Raw genomic sequence first — 7,785 nt, 5'->3', positions numbered from 1 at the left:
GAATAACAAAGTGAAATCATCAGGACACCGAGCAGAATGAAGAACACACAATATGCCAGGTGGGCAGCTGATGTATTTTGATTCAATGTGAATTTAAAAGAAGCAAGAGATTCAAAGTATATCAATATTAGCCTGCTTTCTAATTCATGGCCCAGGGCAAGTTGTATATTTATCTAAATTAGCACACATGCTGCTATACAAACACATGAACGCAACACACATATTAAAGGGACCACATTACATTCTGCTGTACTGAGTCGTAACACTTTGAAAGTACAAGACTTGTGTGTTTCAGTATTTTAGTCCCTTTTCAGAGAACAAAAAAAACTATTAAAACCCAACACTGGTCATGGATCAGTCAGAGGTTCACAGAGAGCACATTTGATTAGTGAGTGCAGTTAAAGATATGTAATTTTCTACACCAGAGGTTCGTGGTGCTGACTGCAAAGTGAAGGTGTGAAGAGGGCTTTGGTGAAGTGAGGAGACTAATCACACGTGCATCACCCCTGAGCACTGTCTCCTCTGAGCTCTGCCACATTATGACACCGTAGAGTCATGTAGCACACAAGCACAGTTAGGCCCATTAACCACAGCAGCTAATTATCGGCTCCTACAAGGTCTTCAAGCTCTCAGGCAATGCATGCTCTCATTTCTGATTAAAAACATAAATGCATTCAGGAAAAAAAAAAAAGAGGATCAATTACATGAGGCAGAAAAGATAACAGCCCTGTACCAGAGTAATTAGGCTGGGTGTTTCATCAGAACCGCTTATTCTGTGATGAAGGTTTAAAGAGTCCAGTGGCAGAAACACCACAACTGTGTTTGTTTTATTTATGATGCTGCAGTGTCACCCACCGGGGCCCAATTAGCCTGCGACTGATGCCTTGGAAAGAATCTGTCTGCTCTGCTTTTGACAGGAAATGAAAGGTTCACTTTGCTCTGTCCTTCTTGTGACCTGTGGGCTTCAACCTGTTTAAGGGCCAACTGGCCAGCAGGGCTGACTTGAACATGTCGTCACAACAAACTTCTTCTCCATTTTTTAGTTCATTTGCCTGCATGTATCATACCACTTCACAATGTCAACAGACGGTGCTGTGGGACTTACTTCGCCAAAAGCATCCGCTTCTCTCCTGGCCGATTTGATAGCGACGTTCGACAATGTATGTAACAGCACTCTCACCGTTCCCTACCCACATGAGGGAGCACCACCATAAGGAATGAGCCTGATTGGCTTGAGCTCCTACACCAGTCTCAAACCGTTTGTCAAAGTAATTTTCTTAATTAACTGTGATGTGCTCTGATTAGGATAGTATTTACCAATTTACATCATATCAGGCAGCACAGGGTTTAAATTGGCTTTCATGAACGCAGTGCATATGTTTTACGGCAGTAGAGTGAAATAAAGCAGTAAATGATCTCGTCAAGCTTTGATAGGGTATTACAAATAGGTTAGTCTGAGATTTCTTTTTTCATTTTGGTGAGCTCGGCTTCTCCTTTCAGTCTTAATAACAATAACAACCATTCTTAAATCTACTGTATTAGCAATGCCTCACATTTTCCTCTTTTCCTCCCTATTAGAACAACACAGCGCTTCATGTAATCCTTGAATAACTGCACACACGCACGCACATATGCAGGCGCACACACAGAGACACACACAGACAGATGTAGTTTATTAGTTTCAATAGGCAAATGAAAAAGAATGTCTATGGTCCTTTAAGCAAGCAGCAAGAGACCAATTAGCAAGTATCTCTATTCAATTTCTCCATATCTCTACTTAGTGAGTGTGAGGGAGAGCGAGGCCTGAGAGGAGGAGTTTGAGCAGCACAGACAGGAAGAGAGAAAACAAAGCCATCATCTCCCAGTGCTTGCCCCCCTCTCCCCTCTCCTCTGCAGCTCCAATTACTGGCTTCTCTCCCTGCCATCAGTATGCAGCAGGGCCGCTCCTCTCCTCCACTCGCCCCAGGCCATTGAATACGTTACCTCTGCTATGGGGCTCGGGGCTCAGGGGCACTGCGCCCCCTAACCCCCTGGATAATTTGGGATTCCTGCTCCTGCCTTGGAGAGCTGAAAACAAATAAAAGACCCAGATAAATATAAAAAATAAGGTTGCCTCACAAATATCCAGAGATCTACTGATTTATTGATTTGTTCATTCCACCACTTATTATTTGTAAATCATTACTGATCTGCAGCCACCCACACCTCCATCTGAAACCTATGCGAGGAGAGAAGACTGCACTTCATTCAGGCACTAGTTGAAGCGGAAGCGGATGAAAATGTGTTTTTTAAAAATGTGTTTTTCTTCCTTTAAAAAAGTCCTGAATAACAACAACAACTGGAATTGTCATTTTGAAGGGCATTACACAATTTCAATTACAGCTGAAAGTACTGTTCATTTATAATTGTTCATTGTTATTGTTCTATTTTGCTAACAAGTGCTTCCAGTAGAAAAACAAAAACTTTCTTAAATTTTCTGCAAAGAAAAAAAAAGCAACCTTTTTGTTTCTATAACAAAAACCAGCACCAGGTGAGAATTACCACTTTCATTCTTTTACACCCCAAAATCTGCCCGGTGCACTTGAGGCGAGTCTGTATAGCTGGTCAAACTAGACTGCCTCTGGCTTAGATTTCTCTTCCATCTCCCCGTCTTTGTCCATGTTTCAGATCGCTCACAGCTACCGACCACAGAACTCCTATTAAAGCGCTTCAGGTTTCATGAGTACTACAGAAAGCCGCGTTTTAAAATCCCTTTTAAACAAAAACTAACAAAAACGGCAAAGTATGACAACCTGCTAGTCTGGCTCCCCAGCATCACTACTTACATCACTATCTCAATGCTCAAGCGAGCCTGAATGTACCAAAAATGCCCACAATCATAAAATGAATAACAAAATGTTTCTCTGCTGATGTAAAACTGTAAAACAGGTTGGGTATTTTTTTGGTCTCGAGCCTTTCATGTTGACAAACACAGCTACACTGTAGTTCTCATGCTGCGGTCTGTGTCCACAGCTGCTCTCTTTCCACTTGTTCTGTGAGCAGATGCATGCTTTGCTCTTTTGCATAGAGCCGCATGACTGAATTGTTTTGGAGATAGGGATAACAATGAAATGCAAAGAAATGGGGTGGAAATTGTACCATGAAAAAGACGCTCTTCCACTTCACTGTACAGCTTGAGGTCGTAAAGGAGAGCAAAAACCCCAACGCGGGCCGTCCGAGTCAGATAGCACTCACATTGCACGGAAACCGCTCCATTCTCCTCGTAGTGACACCAATGCCTGTTTAATATGCTTCTGTTTCTCAAAGAAAACCCCAAAACTGTTGCTGTAAATGATTACTAGATTACTTAATGTAGCGCTGAATCAATTCTCAAATGTGTCTGTCCCTGGTATACGGAGCAAGGCGGGGTGGCGGAGCAGAGTGAGACAGTGAGCATGATCGAGCCATAGGGGAAATTATGAGACTATTAAGGAGACACTGTTGTTACTCTTGGCTTCTTACAGGGTTTTGCCAGTGGCTGTATCTCCATTTTAATACAGCAGTTGGCAGCAACTGGTCATGCAGTAGTGAAGCTGCTAGCCACTTGATTTTAAATTGTGATATTGTCAAATAATGTGTTCACCAAATCAGCTATGATGTAATGTTAGGTGAGGTAATCCACTTACAATGATTAAGATGCCCTGTTTTCTTCTTTCTTCCATTACACTGCAGCAGAAGATTCTAGTTTTAATTCCACTGCTTGTTGAATGTAACCGAGTGCTGCTCCATAATGGCCCATGCATAAGAAATTATGCATTTAAAACAAACCACATACAAGGCGGAATTTGACAAGCTCATAAAGTATCATCTGCTTAAATGCCTTATGACAATGTAAGATTAATGACCGTCCATTCAGTGCTAAGCAGCAGAGGTAGAAGAGGCACCTGCTCCTCAAAGGCCACCTCTAATCGTTCTCATCTGGACTCCCTGCTGACATACTAACCTGCTGTTCTTAGGGAAAGGAGATCTGCCTCCCAGATCCTCAAACACTTTCCTGGGCCCGCCGTATTACTTTCCTAATTCAGCCCAGATGTGACGTCCCCACTCTGCCATCCTGTTTTTTTCCCCCGCTCTGGTTCACCTCATTCCCACCTGCTAGCTGACCCGCGGACCCAAGGCCCAGACTCTCATTTGGTTTGCCTCTCCAAGTAAAGTCATGCTCTTTGAATTGCAGCAATCTTTTTTTCCTCCTTTTCTTTTCTTCCTCAGCCTGGGCGACTGTAGTAAAGTCCAAATAGTGCACACAGGAATCTTCCTGCCATCACATGCTTGCATTCCTATTGTTGACTCTATAAGAATTCCCTTGCTCAATCCACTAACACTTATTAATTTTTCCATATAGATGGCTAATGACCTTCCTATTGACTCCATTGTGTTGGGCTCCAAAGATCACTACTTGAACAACACTTTATGAATAAGCAACTGTGATTTCTGTGTTGCTCTGTTGGGGGTTGTTCCTCTGTTCTTCATACAAACATCTTATGTTGTTGAATATTTTGCAATTGTTATTCCAAAAAAGAAATGTTTTGCTAGTAAGGGACTAAAATGAGATATTATTCAAGCAATGTCACCGGTGGATGATGAACACCATCAGCTAGCACTGACCGCCTGAAAGACTTCTCCTTTAATTGGATTGCAAGGCTTCCCAGGCTGATGGACATGTTTGTCTCTCAGGACCACTGAGCGTCTGCCTCCACTGGATGGGCCCCAGTAAATAATCTCTCTCCCCTAAATGCTTACCGTTAATTGTGTTTTTTTTCCCTCCTTCTTGTTGAGATGCGGTGGTGTGGGGGCGTGGGGTTGGGGAATAATTAAGACAATGCCTTTGCGCTTCACTTTGGAGGCAGGGATCCCACCAGAGCAGAGGCAGGTGCCTCTTACTGGAAGAGACTCGCTGACAAGACCTGCCAATCAAGCCTGTGGAGCTCTCAATTTCTTGAGCTCTTAGGTACTCTATTCCCTTTAGTCCGTTTATTCCAAACACCGTTTTAAAATGCTGGGGATTAAGCAGGTAGCAAACAGGTCCAGTCTGTCAGAGGGAATCAGTGTTCCCCAGCCTACGTGAACATTGTCTTTCTCAGCCCATCTACAGCTGCACTCACAACGAAATGGTTTTTTGTCTTAGAGTTGATTAGACGTCTCATATTTTTAAGGGAAAACTGTTATAGCAGAATTCAAATCTTTGGCAAGAAATTTTTGAGCCTTCATAAACCCAATTGGAAATAACGATATCTTTTGTTTTCAGAGGTTTTATCCATTAACAGAGAACGCCAAACCGAGTCAGTCCTTCGTAAATGCTCAACAATGCTTCTGAACTTTCTCTGCGTTCTTGCAGCTGAGCATTTGCATGGAGAGTAGTACAAAGAGTCTTGAGGAACACAGAAGGAGACTACTTTTTGTTATTCTTATACCTGACCCGGAGGGCATTGTCAAACTGTGCAGAACCGTGTGGACACAGCATATAGTATAATAACATAATCAAGGCAAAAATGTAATGGTACTGAAAAAATGGTGTATCTCTTTAAACTTGCTCCTCATCTAGTAGACAGGCTGGAGAGAGGTGCCAGCAGCTATTCATGATGAGCGGGAAAGCAGGTCATGGAGTCACGGCCACTAAGAGCCGCTGTGCTATAGAGTGCCAGTGACAGGCTTGTACAAGGCCAGGGCCTCATCTGGCTGCAATGCCAAAATTTAGACACTGAATATGGTTTGCTGTGGATACAGCTTTACACACACACGCACACGCACAAAAACAAAGAAAGAACCCTATCTCTGTCACATAACCACATGCAGTTGATTAGAAATAAAAGAAACAAAACCTCACTGAATTTAAAATCACTGTCTATAAACTGTATGTTTGTCTCATTCTCATTTAACTTTTTTTTCCAGTTCATTTTTATTTTTGGAAAATGGGCAGCTGCGCACTTTGCTCAAAATGTGATCTGGAAGTTAAGCAAATGGGAGAATGGTTCTGAATTCCCCGGCAACGATAGCCACTCGTCACACAGACAGGAAATGGACAGCCACTTTGGAGAAATTCAATTCGGTTGTCGGACACTGTGAAAAAAATTGAATCATGCAGACATTTGAGGTGATTTAATGGTGTTAACATGCGCACAGTGGAACTCCACTGCTTGCACTGCACAGGCTGTGGATTATTGAGTTCGGTGTAAAATCAGTCACTTCTCCAGAGTCCATTTGACTAGGAGAAATGGATGGACATTAGCAGGAATTCTGAAAGTGGCTCATTTTTTTGAATAAACTGGTGATGGATCTCTCTTCAGGCACAGTTTTAACAGCTGCTTGAGATTGACTGGATCACACTTCTGTGTTGTCTTACTTCAAATGTATTCATGTTACATTCAGATTTTTTTTAAAGTTACCACTTAATTTCTGATATTTCACAAAAATGGTCAAAAACGATGCCAATATTCTGAAGATCTGGTGTGTTCTGTATATAAATATTGTAGATATTTCTATAGAGCATACTACATATTTTCTACCTGCTATGCAGCAATATGGACCCAAAAACAATCCATGATGTCATCTGGGACTTTCATGTTGTTTATGTATGTAATGCATTTTCTCCTGCCATGCTCTGCATTAACAGTTGTTATGTATCCTTGCTAGAAAAATTATGGCCCAAGACTTCTTGGCTTAAAATGCAGATGATAAATTTTCCTCTAATCAGTACAGCACTTCCTCTGCCACTCTGCTTACCTTAGGCTAAGCAGGGCCAAAGCCCTGCTTTCCAGTGAATGGAAATATTTGTTGGCTGGTTTTAAAACACTTTTGTCTCCTATAGTAATGTGTCAGGCAGATGGACCGTAAGGGGCTGCTAGCAGGATTTTTTTTTCTGCGGTGCTATATCTACATTGTCCAGCCAAAATTTTGTCAAAATTAGAAAATTATGCAAGACAGTTCAATGGAATATGTTTTTTTTCTTATTGTATAGTAATGCATACAATGTGGTTCAAGAATTAGAGCTGGTCTTCCACTAACCCAAAGATTCTGATTGGATCTTGAGCTCTTCCAGTCCACTTGTATCCTTGGGGAACATACCAAACCCCTAAAACTGTCCTCATGTATGTCACTGGTGTGTGTTTGATAGTGAAATTCCTCCAGGAATGTGTGGGTAAACATGACATATAGTGGTTGATAAGACTAGAAAAGTGTTACATGTGGTTTATTTGCCATATATATTTCATATCCACTGTTTATATATGCATAACACACTTGCTCCACTGGTCAGAACTATATAGGAAATAGAGGTCTCTCTATAGATCCAGTTTGGACATTAAAAGACTTCCCAACACTGGCAGCTGAGTGATACTTAATAAAGATATTTTATTTTTCAAATTAAAAAAAAAACATAAATAGTTTCTATTTTTAATACTTAAATCTTCTTCTGCTTTTCACAAGGAGAACTCGCAAACATAGTCCCTCTTTGATCTCATAATCCTGTTTGAACAACATGTTTCTCTTTCATTTTGAATGTCACTGGGACCTCCAGAGTTTTCTCAACAGTGTGCAACCAGATAGTTTGACATGGCGTTTTACTTTGTGCACTTCAGCAAAGAAATATTATTAAACAACAAATGAATTAATTCTTTGTAGTCCCCGCTGGTTATTGTCAGGTTAAGTTTGTCAGGTGTTTGACATTAAGCGTTTTGTCCTCCTCACCAGAGGAGATACGAACAATGTCCATTTCTAAAGACTTCCTCATTAGCTGTGGAGAGCGTGGGA

At 41.5% G+C, this 7,785-nt stretch overlaps 1 long non-coding RNA gene across 1 annotated transcript in view; it reads right to left on the bottom strand.

Annotated features, from left to right (window-relative positions):
- Window positions 1–1,650: 1,650 nt before the first annotated feature.
- The window catches only part of LOC106097876 (uncharacterized), a 50,018-nt gene continuing 43,883 nt past the window's right edge, over window positions 1,651–7,785 (bottom strand). Inside the window, exon 3 of the long non-coding RNA XR_003221092.1 lies at window positions 1,651–2,067. This is a non-coding gene — a long non-coding RNA (uncharacterized LOC106097876). The remainder of the gene's footprint in view (window positions 2,068–7,785) is intronic.

Source organism: Oreochromis niloticus, linkage group LG7 (genome assembly GCF_001858045.2).
Source record: "Oreochromis niloticus isolate F11D_XX linkage group LG7, O_niloticus_UMD_NMBU, whole genome shotgun sequence".
NCBI classification, from domain to species: domain Eukaryota; kingdom Metazoa; phylum Chordata; class Actinopteri; order Cichliformes; family Cichlidae; genus Oreochromis; species Oreochromis niloticus.
This window is presented reverse-complemented; position numbering and strand designations above follow the sequence as displayed.